The following is a 16,104-nucleotide window of genomic DNA, read 5'->3' as shown; positions in this document are numbered from 1 at the left end:
CCCCTTAAGAGGCAGGTCACTGTTGTTCTGACAGGTGGCCAGCGTTAAGCCTGCCTTCATCTCCATCACTTAAGTAAATAAATACTGTGACCCAGGTCTTAAGTAGGGAGAAACAGAAGCTGGGAGGATTGGGGACTTGTCAATTGCAGATAAAACACTTGCTGTGCCCAGAATAATCCCCCTTCCCCCAACCCTCATCCAGCAAGAATGTGCTGCTTTGATAGAGTTAACGTCCACATGGTATTTTGCTTTTCCAGTGTCTTTTCATGCTCTTCTCACGCCTTCCCATTCCCAATTGCCTAAAAATTTTAAGGTACTTTTTGTTTAATTATTAAACCAAAGTGAATTCAGAGATTAAGTGAATTTTGAGAATTCGGCTCTGAGCTGAGGCATTTAGAAATACTGCTGGGCATGGGGCAGGAGGTCATTCGAGGTGGGGAGGGGTCCTGGGCTGGACAGTCTGAATGAGTGGTTTCATAGAAGGCTCTAAGCCCACTTCTGGCTGTCACCTTCTTAACACAAAACGTTTTTTCTCCTACTCTGCAGTGAAGAAGCAGGATTGCTGCACGTATGACTCGGAAGTTTAAAGCTATTTTCTTTTCCTTTGCAAAATGTCACCTCTACCAATGTACTTCTGTTCTTCCTTTCCATGGAAGAGAAAAGCATGATAACTGAAAAGCCTCTCTGAGAAGCCTCTCTGGATGCCTATATAAAATCACTTGTGCAGCTCATGAGAAGTTCAGAGAGAGTCAGTGGCACCATCATGCTCACACAGCAGATTCAAAGAGATAGCCCTGCATTGACATTCAGACTCTTAACTTTGAACATAAACAGCTCTCTCAACTTGACATTCAGGAATAATCGAAGATGGGGAGATGAGTTTGGCCAGACATAATGTAATTTTGTAGCCAAGAACAAGTTGCCTCTATGGGGCTTATTAAACCAGATTACTTGAAAAAGTCTCAGAATCTGACCCCCAAGTGTTCCCATGAGTGTTCACTTTTTTCCCTTCAACTTGTCCACCTACACTTTCTCCGATGGGCAGCCAGTTCCTTCTACTGGAAGAGATGCATGCCTGTTTCTGCCTTTGCTCCCTCTGAACTTGGACTGCTCTCCATCATGCATTTTGACACGCATGCGCATATCCAGTCTGGAAGACACTGGGTAGGGGTCAGAGCCCCCAACTTTGGCACCAGACATGGTTGTTTCCACATCCCAGCTCTGTCATTGGCCATCTGGGTAGCCAATGACACCTCAGCCTCAGGCTCCACACCTGTGTAATGGGAATGCTTCCTACCAACTCTGACAGTGGACTTGTCAGAGCTGATAATAACATCATAGGATCCTGGGCCCAGTGAGCTATTATTTTAAAATGGAAGACTTTATTCTGCCAGCCATCATACTTTCTTACAAATGCAGAAAGAAACATGTAGCTTGTTTTTCTCTGTTAGAGCCCTTTACATGAGAAAGTGAATTCCTTGAGCTGGACTTGAGTCAGGTTAAAGGAGCTGCAAAGCCCAGCCACCCGTAAATCAAGCTCTTTAAATTCCTGTCTCTCTCTCCCCCTCTCTGAGCTACCTGACAAAACATTTGTGGTAGGTTCTTCTCGACCCCTTCTTATTTCCTTCCTGAATTAGGGATGCCTTACAAGACAAAAATCTTGAGGTAAAAGGTCTTTCATATCCGAGAGCATCTATATCTGGGTAATGGTGAGAGAGAAAAATGCATTTCCATTAGGAAGCATGGCCACAGTGGTACTAAAAGCACGAGTAGACTAAACATACAGAGCGGAGAGCCTGTGCCCATCAATCAGCTTTGATTTTTATGAAGCCACAGTTACCATGAGGTGCATCTGAATGCTCTCAGAGCCCACTTACCAAGGGAAAGGGCTGTGATTTCACAGCCTGTTTCTGCCCCGACCTTAGTGGATGACCTTGGAAATCCAAGGCCGAGCTTTTCAGTAGGAGCTCCAGAAATAGCAAATGACTTGGAACCCAAATGCTCCATGCTTGAGCTCACCAACATGCCCTTGCACATACTGGCAATAGTGCTTCAGTAGCAACAACTTAATCCTCATATTTCCTGGAAACTTTTCTGAGTTTCCTTATCCTTACCCAGAACACCCCCACCCTTGATACCATCATAGCCACCCCCTCACCCCACACACACACTTCAACCTGTAGGACATTCTGATCACTGCTTGTCTGCCTGTGAGCTTCCTGAAATCAGGGACAAGATCTGTCTCTGCATTCCCAGCATCTAGAGCCAAAGACATGCTTTCTTAATAAATTGTTTGGCAGAAAATAGCCAGGTCTGCAAGTAAGATAGAAGTTAATCACACATCGGATCAATAAATATTTACTGGACACCGTAAGCCCAGTGATATACCAAAAAGCTTCTTTTGTAAGACCTAGTTCTTGCCATGAAAAGTAATTTTGGTCCCAAAAAAGAAAAAAAGATATTGACGCATGAAGTTAAACAGCAATAAGAGATTTAAATAATAGTTCAAGACAGTAATAAAAAAAAAAATCAGAGTCTGTGATGCACAGTTTTCTCCAGTTATATGAGTGGCCATCATTCTGGGGAAGTGCTCACCGGGGTTTAAGCTCCAGACAAGCACAGACAGCTACCCCAGGAAAGGGAGTCTGAGTGATAATGTCAATCCCATGCAGCTTCATTCCTGGAGGAGAAAAACCAGTCTGACCAGTGGCAATTCCAAATGTGTCGCATAGCTGGTTTGTTTTCTTAATTTACTCTATGAGATGGTTTTCTCTAATGGCATGCCATTGACAAAATGCACCATAATGTCTTCATCCATCACCTCCAAGTGCCTTTGCATGCATCAGTTGTTGACTTGTTTTCTCCCGTTCAGCACATAAGTGAAAGGAATGATTTATCCAAGGCCACAAGTTACTTTTATATGGAATCTGAAATAGCTCCCTGGAGAAACACTGCCCTAGCACATGTTTCTTTATGCTGCTCTGAACTTGTATTGAAAGGTGACTTTGGCCTGGACTGCACTGATATCCTCCTGACCAGTGTTTCCTGGGGAGCTGATCCAGGGGTCTATTGTGGTTTTTAACTCTCAGATATAAGAGCTCGCATTCCTGTGAGTGTGACCATTTAGGGCTGGGTTATGGGGGGTGGAAACTAGGACTTGGCCTTTGATGCTGTGTAAGGACATTTGAACATGTAATGAGGTTCCCCCATGACCTCTCTTGAACTCATATTCACCAGGAAGAGAAAGGGTATGACATGCATGAATACACTTCCCTTCCTTCTTTTAATTTGTCCCACGTCCTTGAACTTCGCTCCCCAGGCTGGAGACAGTCTGGCCCTTGACCCTTCAGAGTTTTGCACATCATTGATGCAGAAATGGGAGAAAAACAGGAACATCAAGATAATTCTTATTAAATCTGAATAGACATTTGTCCAAAGAAGACATACAAATTGCCAACAGACACATGAAAAGATGCTCAACATCATTTATCACTGGGGAAAGGCAAATCAAAACCACAGTGAGATATCACCTCGCCTCTATCAGAATGGTTATCATCAAACAGACAACAAGAAGCAAGTGTTGAGCAGGATGGGGAGAAATAAGAACTCTTGTACACTGTTGGTGGGAATATAAATTGGTTTGGCCATTATGTAAAACAGTAGGGAGGTTCCTCAAAAGAGTAAAAAATAGAACCACTATACAAGCTACCAATTCTACCTCTTGGCATTTACTTGAAGAAAAATCTGAAAGTATACCTACACCTCCATGTTCATGGCAAGCATTATTTACTATAGCCAAAATATGGGAGTACTCTAGATGTCCATTGATAGATGAGTGGATAAAAAAGATGCGATACACATATACACACAGTGGAACATTACTCAGCCATAAAGAATGAAATATTGCCATTTGTAACAATATAGAGGGGCCTAGGGGCTATTATGCTAAGTGAAATAAGTCAGAAAAAGTCAAATGCTATGTGATTTCACTTACATGTGGAATCTAAAAAGCAAATGAGTAGACATTACAGAAACGGACTTACAGAGAGCAAATTGGCGGTTGCCAGAGGGGAGAGGAGTGAGGGGCTAGGTGGAATACAGAAAGCGGATTAAGAGGTACAAACTTCCAATATAAGTCATTGGGATGTAATATGCAGATAAGGAATATAGTCAATAATACTATGACAATTTTGTTTGGTGAGAGATGCTTACTAGACTTCAGTGTATTTAAATGTCCAATCACTGTATTGTACACCTGAAACCTAGTAATGTATGCAACTATACATCGATTAATTAATTTTTTTAACAAAAGATCATTTTTATCTGCTAAAGTTTCTTTGAGAGAAGGCAGAGAATGGCATTCTCAAAATCTGACTTGGTACTGACTCAGACATTGCAAAGCTTTTGTCTGATTGGTATCTTAGAGTACAGAGATCCTGGAATGTTGAACACAGTACTCCTGTCTGCAGTGCTAATAACTTGTGGCAAGATTTGAAATAGCACGTTTACCTTCTTACCTCAAAAAGTTGAAAAATATAACTTGGAGGGTTTCTTTCACCTGAGAAAATGTTGGAATCAATTTTACAGCAATAGTGCTAATCATCACACTATGTTTCTGTATTAAAGGAGGGGAAAGATAGAGACTGTACATCAACAATACTACATCATGTATGTAGCAAATTAACCCTTTTCCTTGACTGGCTATAATTCTGGATACAAGTGGAATTGAAATAAGGTGTACAGAAGGATAAGAATTCCCTCACATTGTTTTCTAAAGGGATGAATAACCAAAATAAAAAATCTGGAACTAATCATAAGACCACTGATTGTAATGGGAGCAATGTGTTGGTTTCACATCTTATAAGCAAAAGCTGTATGTTCTAGGAAAAGTCAGAATACAATTGGGATTGTATTTCTCTTGCATTTGTATTAAATAGATCATCTTCCCAAAGAAAAATGAAGTCTCCGGGTACAGCATCCAGAAATAGCAATACAATATGCTTGAGTTCAGAAATTATGCTGAGAAATGTATTCAATAAAAAGGTGAAGTAGGGGTGAAGAAAGGAGAATAAGGAGAGAAAGCAAGAGGTCTAGGTCCAAAACTCAAATCAACTTTTGGATTTCTGAGACTAATAGGTGTGACTTGTATATGTCTTTTGCTCACTTTCTTTAAACTGAATTGACAGATTTATCTTCTCTAATGTTAGGACATCTGGTTGTTGCATTCATACGAAGTCTGCTGGCTTTTGTAAGGAGACAGGGAGAGCTGGACCTCTCTACTGCCCCCGCCATCACAGTCCATACGATGGGTTTTTCCAACACAGTCAACACAATGGAACATGGAAGGCTGTTTTGTGACAATGTTACTTTTTTTTTTTTAACTTTACAATATTGTATTGGTTTTGCCATACATCAACATGAATCCATCATGGATGTACATGTGTTCAGGATTGAGAATGTTACTTTTAACGAAGATTCTTCCCACGAAATAAATTATGTATCTCCAGTCAGTTCAGTTCAGGCCATTCAGTCGCTCAGTCGTGTCCAACTCTTTGCGACTGCATGAATCGCAGCACTCCAGGCCTCCCTGTCCATCACCAACTCCTGGAGTTCACTCAGACTCACATCCGTCGAGTCCGTGATGCCATCCAGCCATCTCATCCTCAGTCGTCCCCTTCTCCTTCTGCCCCCAATCCCTCCCAGCATCAGAGTCTTTTCCAATGAGTCAACTCTTCCCATGAGGTGGCCAAAGTATTGGAGCTTCAGCTTTAGCATCATTCCCTCCAAAGAAATCCCAGGGCTGATCTCCTTCAGAATGGACTGGTTGGATCTCCTTGCAATCCAAGGGACTCTCAAGAGTCTTCTCCAACACCACAGTTCAAAGGTATCAATTCTTTGGCGCTCAGCTTTCTTCACAGTCCAACTCTCACATCCATACATGACCACAGGAACAACCATAGCCTTGACTAGACGGATCTTTGTTGGCAAAGTAACGTCTCTGCTTTTCAATATGCCGTCTAGGTTGGCCCAGTGAAGTGACAAGATGCAGGCTCTTCCAGCTCTACTTGTAGATTCAGCAGTATCTGATTTATTGATATCAATATTTATATCCATACCAGTTGTGCTGTGGTTGTTTGGTGGTATTTGCAGTGAATAGCTTGGCTGGGATGCTAAGGACATCACCTACTGTTTTTAAAACTCAGCATTCTCAAAGCTATTTAAAGAAGCCCTTCATCACCAACCTCTTTCTACCAATGTTAAAAGCAATTCAGTAGAGGCATTCTCCTTTCATAGTCCCCCAAGTAATTGTTACTAAGAGGCATTCTTCAGGGAGACTTTTGTTGGCAGTTTTTTTCCTTTTATGTAGTTCCTTTTCCTCTGAAAGTTTTGTAAGATTGTAAGTGTCACTCTTTAGTTGAATCTTTGTATCGTTCTTTCAGTTTGTTAGAAAATGTTTCTACTCCTTACCTAAAGTCAAAAAGATTCTGTTTTAGACCTCATTTGAGGAAGGAGGTTTGGAAGTGGCATACCCAGTAGATAACTTTTTGGGTGTTAGTGGCCAGTAACGTGCACTTGGGGGATGTTAGATGGAGGGCAGAGATGCAAATCTGTACCTCTGTAGCAAGGCACCAGGTCCCTAATATTATCTCATGTGGCCACTCTTCATCAGGCACCATATTTAGCGTAATATTGAGCGTAGAATTGGGCCAAAGAGAGGCTCCAGCTGAAGCCTTAACCACAGTGGTCTAACCTGCATCAGAGCAAATGAGCAAATGAGTTTTTCTCCAAGTGACCTGCATCAAATCAGTGGTGCCATTCCCTTTTCTTCAACACACTGTCACACGCAATGGCACCCCACTCCAGTACTCTTCGCCTGGAAAATCCCATGGACAGAGGAGCCTGGTGGGCTGCAGTCCACGAGGTCACTAAGAGTCTGACACGACTGAGTGACTTCACTTTCACTTTTCACTCTCATGCATTAGAGAAGGAAATGGCAACCCACTCCAGTGTTCTTGCCTGGAGAATCCCAGGGACGGGGGAGCCTGGTGGGCTGCCGTCTATGGGGTCGCACAGAGTTGGACCCAACTGAAGCGACTTAGCAGCAGTAGCAGTAGCAGCAACACGCAGTCACCATTTTCTATTGTGATTTTTGCAGACCATGACTTATTTCATCACTTTTATTTTTTAGCCATGATGTCTATAAAGAGGAAAAGGTACCAGTACATTCATTCATTAGTGTTTGATGACAGTTCAGTTCAGTCGCTCAGTCGTGTCCAACTCTTTGCGACTGCATGAATCGCAGCACGCCAGGCCTCCCTGTCCATCACCATCTCCCGGAGTTCACTCAGACTCACGTCCATCGAGTCCGTGATGCCATCCAGCCATCTCATCCTCGGTCGTCCCCTTCTCCTCCTGCCCCCAATCCCTCCCAGCATCAGAGTCTTTTTCAGTGAGTCAACTCTTCGCATGAGGTGGCCAAAGTACTGGAGCTTCAACTTTAGCATCATTCCTTCCAAAGAAATCCCAGGGTTGATCTCCTTCAGAATGGACTGGTTGGATCTCCTTGCAGTCCAAGGGACTCTCAAGAGTCTTCTCCAACACCACAGTTCAAAAGCATCAATTCTTCAGTGCTCAGCCTTCTTCACAGTCCAACTCTCACATCCATACATGACCACAGGAAAAACCATAGCCTTGACTAGACGGACCTTAGTCGGCAAAGTAATGTCTCTGCTTTTGAATATACTATCTAGGTTGGTTGTAACTTTTCTTCCAAGGAGTAAGCGTCTTTTAATTTCATGGCTGCAGTCACCATCTGCAGTGATTTTGGAGCCCAAAAAAATAAAGTCTGACACTGTTTCCACTGTTTCCCATCTATTTCCCATGAAGTGATGGGACCGGATGCCACAAACATGTTTTATTGGAGAAAGAAATAAATACGAAGTAATTGACCTTTGGACCATGTGGTTAGGAGTGCATGTGTGTAAGCTGCAGCGGTCTGGCTAATGTTAAATCTAGGAAATTATAGTTTTCAGTCTTTTAAACTTTTGTTGTTTGGATGATACATCTTAAAACAGGCCAATGAGTGCACTCTTTCTTCTTCAAGGATTTAGAACTTCTCTGGCTAATATTAACATTGACGTCTGCAAAGTGAGGTTGAAATGGATACCCAAGTAATGAGGAATAGAATATCTCTCTCGTGGGCTAGGACTACTTGAAAGCTTTGGGGGATTTCTGAATTTTCCTACAGTTTTAGGGTGTCTCCCTTTTATTCCAGGTAAGTCAGCCAAAAAACTTCTCTACAACTTTCTCTGGTGGTGGTTTAGTTGCTAAGTCGTATCTGACTCATTGCTCCCCCATGGACTGTAGCCCACCAGGCTCCTCTGTCCATGGGATTTCCCAGGTAATTCAGAAAAAATTACAAACTCAAGACTCTAAATATTTATTCAGTACAGTACTGAGTTCTATGACTCCATTTTTCAGGCTGATATATTGTAGATAGATAGGTATGTAGATATAGATACCAAGATAGATACATCTGTTTAAAAATACATACCTGTTTAATATATATTCATTTTTTGTAGAAATTTTGTCTGTTCTGTTTAAAAGCAATATCTGCAAGTTAGAGATTATGGTCATAATGTGATATCCACAATTTATAATCTCTAACTGGTAGTGCAACCATTTTTTGTTTGAGACTCTGTTGAGGTCTTCACTGGAAATGAAGCCTCTCTAATCTTCGCCCATTGTCCATTTACACATGAGTAAATATGTTAAACTGCTCATAAAATGATAAAATAATTCTGAAGATAAATGCAAAATGACTTTTACAAAGACACGAAACAGTACATTACATTCTACTCTGGGGAATGCTTGCCAACATTCCACAGGCCAGAGATTTGATAAAATACCAATTTAAAGGATGGAAAAAAACTGATTCCTTGAGTGAAGAATTTTAGTTCCCCAGGATGGGAGTCTAATTCTTGAAGAAAGGAGAAACATATAATTTTTTCTTACCTATGAAATTCAGCAATTCTTAAGCTAATAAATTAGAGCAAGTGGTTAGTCTGAGACATGGAGAAAATTGGATACAGTATGAAAAATTAGCAACAGTGTTAATGAGAAAATGGTTGACATAAGTTCTGTGCTTCAGTTTAGTATGCTGGGTGATTAGGTCTTCATAAAGTTGTTTATTAAAAAAAGAAAAGAGTATTTGATCCTTTTTTAATGTTTCCAGATTCTGCCAAGGTCAAAGAAGACAGTCTCTGCTCTGTCCCATTTTGTTCTGGTGTAAGGGTTGATGGTTTAATGAAATTGTTATAGAAGAGCCAGCAGCCAGTGAACATCAGATTTGTGTGTGCCACAGAGAGAGCATCTTTCACAAACAATTAGCTCTTTATAAGACATATGACAATCCTCACATTTACCACATATGTCCCATGCCTCCTGAATAAAAACACCATTTACAACCCACCAAAATTAATCTGGGCCCCCCTGAAGAGAAGGAAGTCAACTCCTTAGTTCTTTGTGGGCAAGTTAACTCTTTCAAGTCTGATGCATACCATTTTATGCTTTTTAGCTGATGGATCTTTACCCATTTATACTTCCAAAGAGTTGTTTCTGATATTAAAGACAGTTTAAAACATCTCTGTTGTTCAGATTTTGATTGCAAGGAACCAAAATTCACTCTGATGCACTCAAGAGTTTCTTATAGGATACAGACATAATAAATGGCAAGAAACTAGTAAGCCTAAAGAAGAAATGAACCAAGAATTTCCAGGAACCTCAGTAGCAGTTGTTCATGAATCTCCTATCTGCTGCTGCTCCTGCTGCTAAGTCGCTTCAGTTGTGTCCGACTCTGTGAGACCCCATAGATGGCAACCCACCAGGCTCCGCCATCCCTGGGATTCCCCAGGCAAGAACACTGGAGTGGGTTGCCATTTCCTTCTCCAGTGCGTGAAAGTGAATTCGCTCAGTCGTATATGATTCTTAGCGACCCCATGGACTGCAGCCCACCAGTCTCCTCTGTCCATGGGATTTTCCAGGCAAGAGTACTGGAGTGGGTTGCCATTGCCTTCTCCGAATTTTCTATCTGATGCTTAGTGAAAAAAAAAAAAAATCATCTAATCAGCTTCTTCCTAGTCAGTGTGTCTGCCCCAGGTCATGTGTCCGTCTTGATTAGTAGCCAAGGTTATGCAGGACCTAGAGCAGCCCACTTTGGGTAGTGAGTGCAACAGGTTGAGTTTAAGTCAGAGCCGTGTGTTTATGAGGATAGATGTTCATTCTTATTCAAGAGCCCCAACAATTTCAGCCCTGTCATCTTAACTCATCAACCTGACCATGGACATTGCTTGAAAGTATATAAGTGAGTTGAAACAAACCTATATTTGCTACTAAAAAAACTGCAATAATTCATAGCCCTTGAGGTACTGGTAGGAATCAGTGAAAGTGAAGTCGCTCAGTCGTGTCCGACTCTTTGCAACCCCATGAACGGTAGCCTACGAGGCTCTGCCGTCCATGGGATTTTGCAGGCAAGAATACTGGAGTGGGCTGCCATTTCCTTCTCCAGGGGAATTTCCCAACCCAGGGATCAAACCCAGGTCTCCTGCATTGCGGACAGACGCTTTACTGTCTGAACCACCAGGGAAACCCGGTAGGAATCAGTATTACCATGTTTATCTGCAAGGACAATGACTTATTAAGAAATCCCAAGCCCTGTTTCCTTTGTTTCCTACAAACTGGAGGAATTAATTGTCCATTCTCAAGGAATTAGTTGATCAAGATAAGCTATGAAACATCTCTTGTAAGCTATTTAGCCCTGCCCACATTAAAGACTCCCAGTAGACTGATTTAGTTACATAGTTAAGCTACCTCACAAAGTGTGTGGTTGAAAAGATGAATCTGAGATGGTGAATAGCTCACATTTTTAGTTTCAAGGTTGGAACAGTGGATTTGGAGTAAGGTCTGGTTCAGAACAGGATTCTACCATCTACCTGTAAGATTTTAATCAAATGATTTAATCTCAGGACCTCAGTTCCCTCATCATTAAAATGCAAGGGCTAATAGTATTCATCTCACAGGATTATTGAGAGCAGTGAGAAAAAGGATGTAAAGAGTTTAGCATGGTGCCTGACATACATGCACTACCATTATCAAATTGTTTGATTAGAACTTCCAAATTAATACATGTTAATTCTTGTTTCATGACTTATCTCCCTTGCAGTTTTTTACACTCTCTAAATGTAATTTTAAAGAATAAGTAAACAAAAAAGACCATTTAGCTAATGATTGAAATGAAGATAATTCTATTCTGGGCCCTTAAACCAAAATATTAAAGTAACAGAAGTTGATCAGATGTTAGAAAGGTGTGAATTTGATCTTGCAAGTAAACCTGGGATTTCCTTCAATAAATATGGTTTCCACTTTCTTGTCTTGTTGAGCTGAAATACGGAATTAGAAGGCACATATTCCAGGTCAGGTCTGCCAAGCAAACCACCAACCACTTGCAAGACAAATTTATAGCACCTATAAAATATATGGTTATGTACAAGCATAAGGAATAAGCAGTCTAGAAGATAAAGAATTTAATAAAAAATTGCAGCTACACACAGCTAGCTGCTAAAGGTTGAAGTGGGAGTATTTTCAGCAGCAGATGTATGCTGCCACTGAATGCTTGGATCAATGCAGGTGCTGCTGCTGCTACTGCTAAGTCGCTTCAGTCGTGTCCGACTCTGTGCAACCCCATAGACGGCTGCCCACCAGGCTCCCCTGTCCCTGGGATTCTCCAGGCAAGTACACTGGAATGAGTTGCCATTTCCTTCTCCAATGCATAAAAGTGAAAAGTGAAAGTGAAGTCGCTCAGCCATGTCTGACTCTTAGCGACCCCATGGACTGCAGCCTACCAGGCTCCTCTGTCCATGGGATTTTCCAGGCAAGAGTACTGGAGTGGGGTACCATTGCCTCCTCCGCAGTGCAGGTGGGGCATTCAAAAAGCTTCCTTGGTATCAGGTTGCTCCAGGTACTTTGTAAGGTCATAGTGTCCATGACTGAATGATTTTGCAGAGGAGAGTCAGAGGACAGAGTACTCTCTTAGTCCCCAGGGATTCTCATCTGTTGTGACTAACCAAAGCCCCAAGTAGGAGGATGGGTCAGAGGTCTGAAATTCAGAGCCTTGCTGGAACGCGTTGATCCTTAGAAGTAAGCGTCTCGGTATGATAAATACGAACTTCTCAAGCCCGTTAGGGAATGGAAATTTAAGAACCAGTTGGGTCAAAGATCAGGAAATTTATGACGATTATCTGTGGTTACAGTGTAGAGTGTTTGAGGATGGTTTAAGCCAAAGAGTCCAGTGCCTGTAAATCTTGAGTGATATTAATACCTCTGTGAGCATGTGTGTACAACGTTTCTGGAAAGATTAATTGCAAAGGCCAGTTCCCAGGAAAGACAAGCAGGTAATTGGCATTTAATTAATGAGAATAAGTTATATTAAATTAAAGACTTATAATCCTTGATTATTTATCTTCCTGTAGCCAGTGTGACAATCTACTCTTAGATTATTAACTGGGCACTGTTTTTTGAGAGGCCAAACTAAACCTTCTGTTCAGACTGTAAGTAAGAATACGCTTGCATATCAACCATGAGAACAGAACAACTTTTGGAAAACCACAGGGGTTTTTCTTTTTAACATAAATGATATATTAAAAATTCAAACCAGCAGAGCATCCAAGGTCTTCTCAGGCATATTCCACACCTGAATGTTGAAGAAAGGGCATGAGCTTGAGGGTTGGTCTGACATGGGTTAAGTCCTAGCTTTGACTCTGTTAATTCTGTGGCCTTGGGCATGTTATTAAAATTCTCCGAGGTTCAGTTCTCTTATCTTCATAAATGGGAAAATAATATCTACCTGGAATATATTGTTTTAAAAATTAAATTCCCATGTTCCAGTGCATATGACATGGACAGTGCTCCGTAAAAGTTTCTTCTTTTTATTTTCTCCTTCTTTTTTAGCACAGGATGACAGAGGTTAGAAAATTATTCCAAAACAAAATTGAAAGACTCATTCTGTTTGATATTGACAATTACCATTCGTGTATGCTAAGTTGCTTCAGTAGTGTCTGACTGTGTGTGACGCTATGGACTGCCTGGCTCCTTTGTCCATGGGATTCTCCAGGCAAGAATACTGGAGTGGGTTGCCATGCCCCTACTTCAGAGGATCTTTCAGACCAGGAATCAAACCTGTGTTTCTTACCTCTCCTACATTGGCAGGCTGGCTCTTTACCACTAGCACCGCCTGGGAAGCCCCAAAATAGACCCACATGAGTACAACCAATTTTTTTTTTTTTAAGTGCAAAGGCAATTCAATGAAGAGAGGCAGTTCTTTTCATCAAATGGTGTTAGGACAATTGGACTTAATATGCAAAAATAAATAAACTTAGACCTAAACCCACATATCTTATACAAAAATTAACTTGAAATAGGTTATTGATCTAATGGTACAACATCAGTCTGAAAGGTTTTCAGGAGAAAGCATGGGAAAAAATACGCACAACTTGGAATCAAAAAGTTCTTAGAGATGACACCAAAATCACAGCTCATAAAAAAATTGGTAAGTTGGACTTCAAATTAAAAGCTTCAGCTCTGTCAAAGACACTATTTGAAAAATGGAAAGACAAGCCACTGGGAGAAAATATTTGCAAATCACATTATGTCTATGGCTAGAATATATTAGAATCTTAAGATTCAATCAAATTAAAAATGGGTAAAGGATTTGAATAGACACTTTACCGAAAAGGACATACAGATGGTCAATAAGCACAAGAATAGATGTTCAACGTTGTTAGCCACTAGGAAAAGGAGATGACCTCTACTTGTAAATTAAAACTGCAGAGATACCACTATATACCTATTAGAGAGACTTAAAGAAATGCACAAAATGAAAATCTGATAGTATCACATGTTAATGAGGATGCAGAACAACTAGAAATCTCATGCATTACTGATAGGATTATAAAATAGTAGCACCATCTGGAAAACAGGTTGGTAGTTTCTTATGAAATTAAGCATACATTTACCATATGACCTAACAATCTCACTCTTGGGTATTTACCCTAGAGCAATGACAACTTAGATTCACACATACCAAAAAAACCTGTACAAAAGTATTGATCGCATCTCTTTTCACAAGCACCAAAATCTGGAAATAATTCAGATGTCCTTCAGTGGGTGAATGAATAAGCAAACTGTGGTGCATTCATACAATGGGATACCACTTGGCAATAAAAGGACAAACCATTAAAACATATAACATGACGTATGACATGAAGTTGCTTCAGCTGTGTCTGTCTCTGCGATGCTACGGGCTCTAGCCTGCCAGGCTCCTCTCTCCATGGGATTCTCCAGGCAAGAATACTGGTGGGCTGCCATTTCCTTCTCCAGGGGATCTTCCCCCACCTAGGGATCGAACCTGTGTCTCAAGTCCCCTGCATTGGCAGGCAGGTTCTTTACCACCAGCGCTACCTGGGAAGCCCTAATAAAACCCATGACAACATGGATGAATGTCAAGGGCGCTATGCTGAGTGAAAGAAGACAGTCTCAAAAGGCTATGTTCCATATGAGTCCATTTATGTGATATTCTCAAAAAGGCAAAACTATAGCAATCAGTGGTTCCCAGGGAATAGGGTGGAGGTGATACATGACTCCAAGGAGATCCAACCAGTCCATTCTGAAGGAGATCAGCCCTGGGATTTCTTTGGAAGGAATGATGCTAAAGCTGAAACTCCAGTACTTTGGCCACCTCATGCGAAGAGTTGACTCACTGGAAAAGACTCTGCTCCTGGGAGGGATTGAGGACAGGAGGAGAAGGGGATGACCGAGGATGAGATGGCTGGATGGCATCACTGACTTGATGGACATGAATCTGTGTAAACTCCGGGAGATGGTGATGGACAGGGAGGCCTGGCGTGCTGCAATTCATGGGGTCGCAAAGAGTCAGACACAACTGTGCGACTGAACTGAACTGAACTGAACTGAATATGTGACTCCAAAGGAGCAGCATGGGGTGGGACGGAGTTTGGGGGGAATATGGAATTGTTTTGTGACTGTGATTGTTACACACATCTACACATGTGCTAAAACTCAGAACTACATGCCAAAATTGTCAAATTAACTATTTTTTAAATAGAGTAAAAGGAAAATGAGTCCATTGTGAAATTAATCTGACATGATAAATAAGACATAATATCCAGGAACTCCAAGACTCTTTTTGTAAGTATAATTTATTCATTTATTGGAAAAATGTTTCTTGAGCACTTCCTATGTGTCCACAGTGTTTTAGGTGCAGGAACTGAAGTACTAAATATAACAAAAATTCATGGGAGCGTTAATCACCATAAGTTATAACTATGTGGTATGTCAGATGGTATAAATACTATAAGAGAATAGGAAATTGGGGAAGGTAATGTTGCTATTTGATAGAGGGTGGTGGTGGAGAGCAATTCATAGCCACAGAGGAAGAGGAGGAGCACGCTGTGCAAATATCTTGCGATGAATGTTGCAGACAAAGAGAATAATCTTAGGAAGAGCCCAAATCCAGCACACGAGACTGATCAGAATAGAGCCACTCTTCTTGAAACTAAGCTGGAGTTTCACAGAGAATCCTGTGCAGAACCCTAGGGTTTGGATGGGGAACACAAAGTGACATTGACTAAGCCAACCCATCCTTGCACAGAGCTTATTTGGCTTGAGGTCAAGAAGAAATCTCTCTTGGGTAAGAAAAATCTCTTCCCTAAGGCCAAGATGGAAATCCTGTCTAAAATCCCATCAGGCCTAAATATGCTTTAGGCCTAGGTGATAAAGCCAAAGTCACCTGAAAATCACAGACTCTCTCCAGTGTGTGGTGAGAGCAGGAATCAGTTTGTCTATTAGCAAGGACAGAGGAGAGGAGACTGGCCACTGGTATCTTTCAGTGATGCTATGGGTACTTGACAAGTATGGCGGAGAATCAAGACTCCAGCCCGGATGATTCATAATTAACCTGAGAAAGAGAAACAACCATAGATGGGTGATGATCCCCAGACTGGCTTCAAATTAAAGGTTCCCAGCTCATGG

Source organism: Ovis aries, chromosome 15, assembly GCF_016772045.2.
Source record: "Ovis aries strain OAR_USU_Benz2616 breed Rambouillet chromosome 15, ARS-UI_Ramb_v3.0, whole genome shotgun sequence".
Taxonomy (NCBI): Eukaryota; Metazoa; Chordata; class Mammalia; order Artiodactyla; family Bovidae; genus Ovis; species Ovis aries.
The sequence above is the reverse complement of the archived record's forward strand: the minus strand, read 5'-3'. Positions refer to the sequence as shown.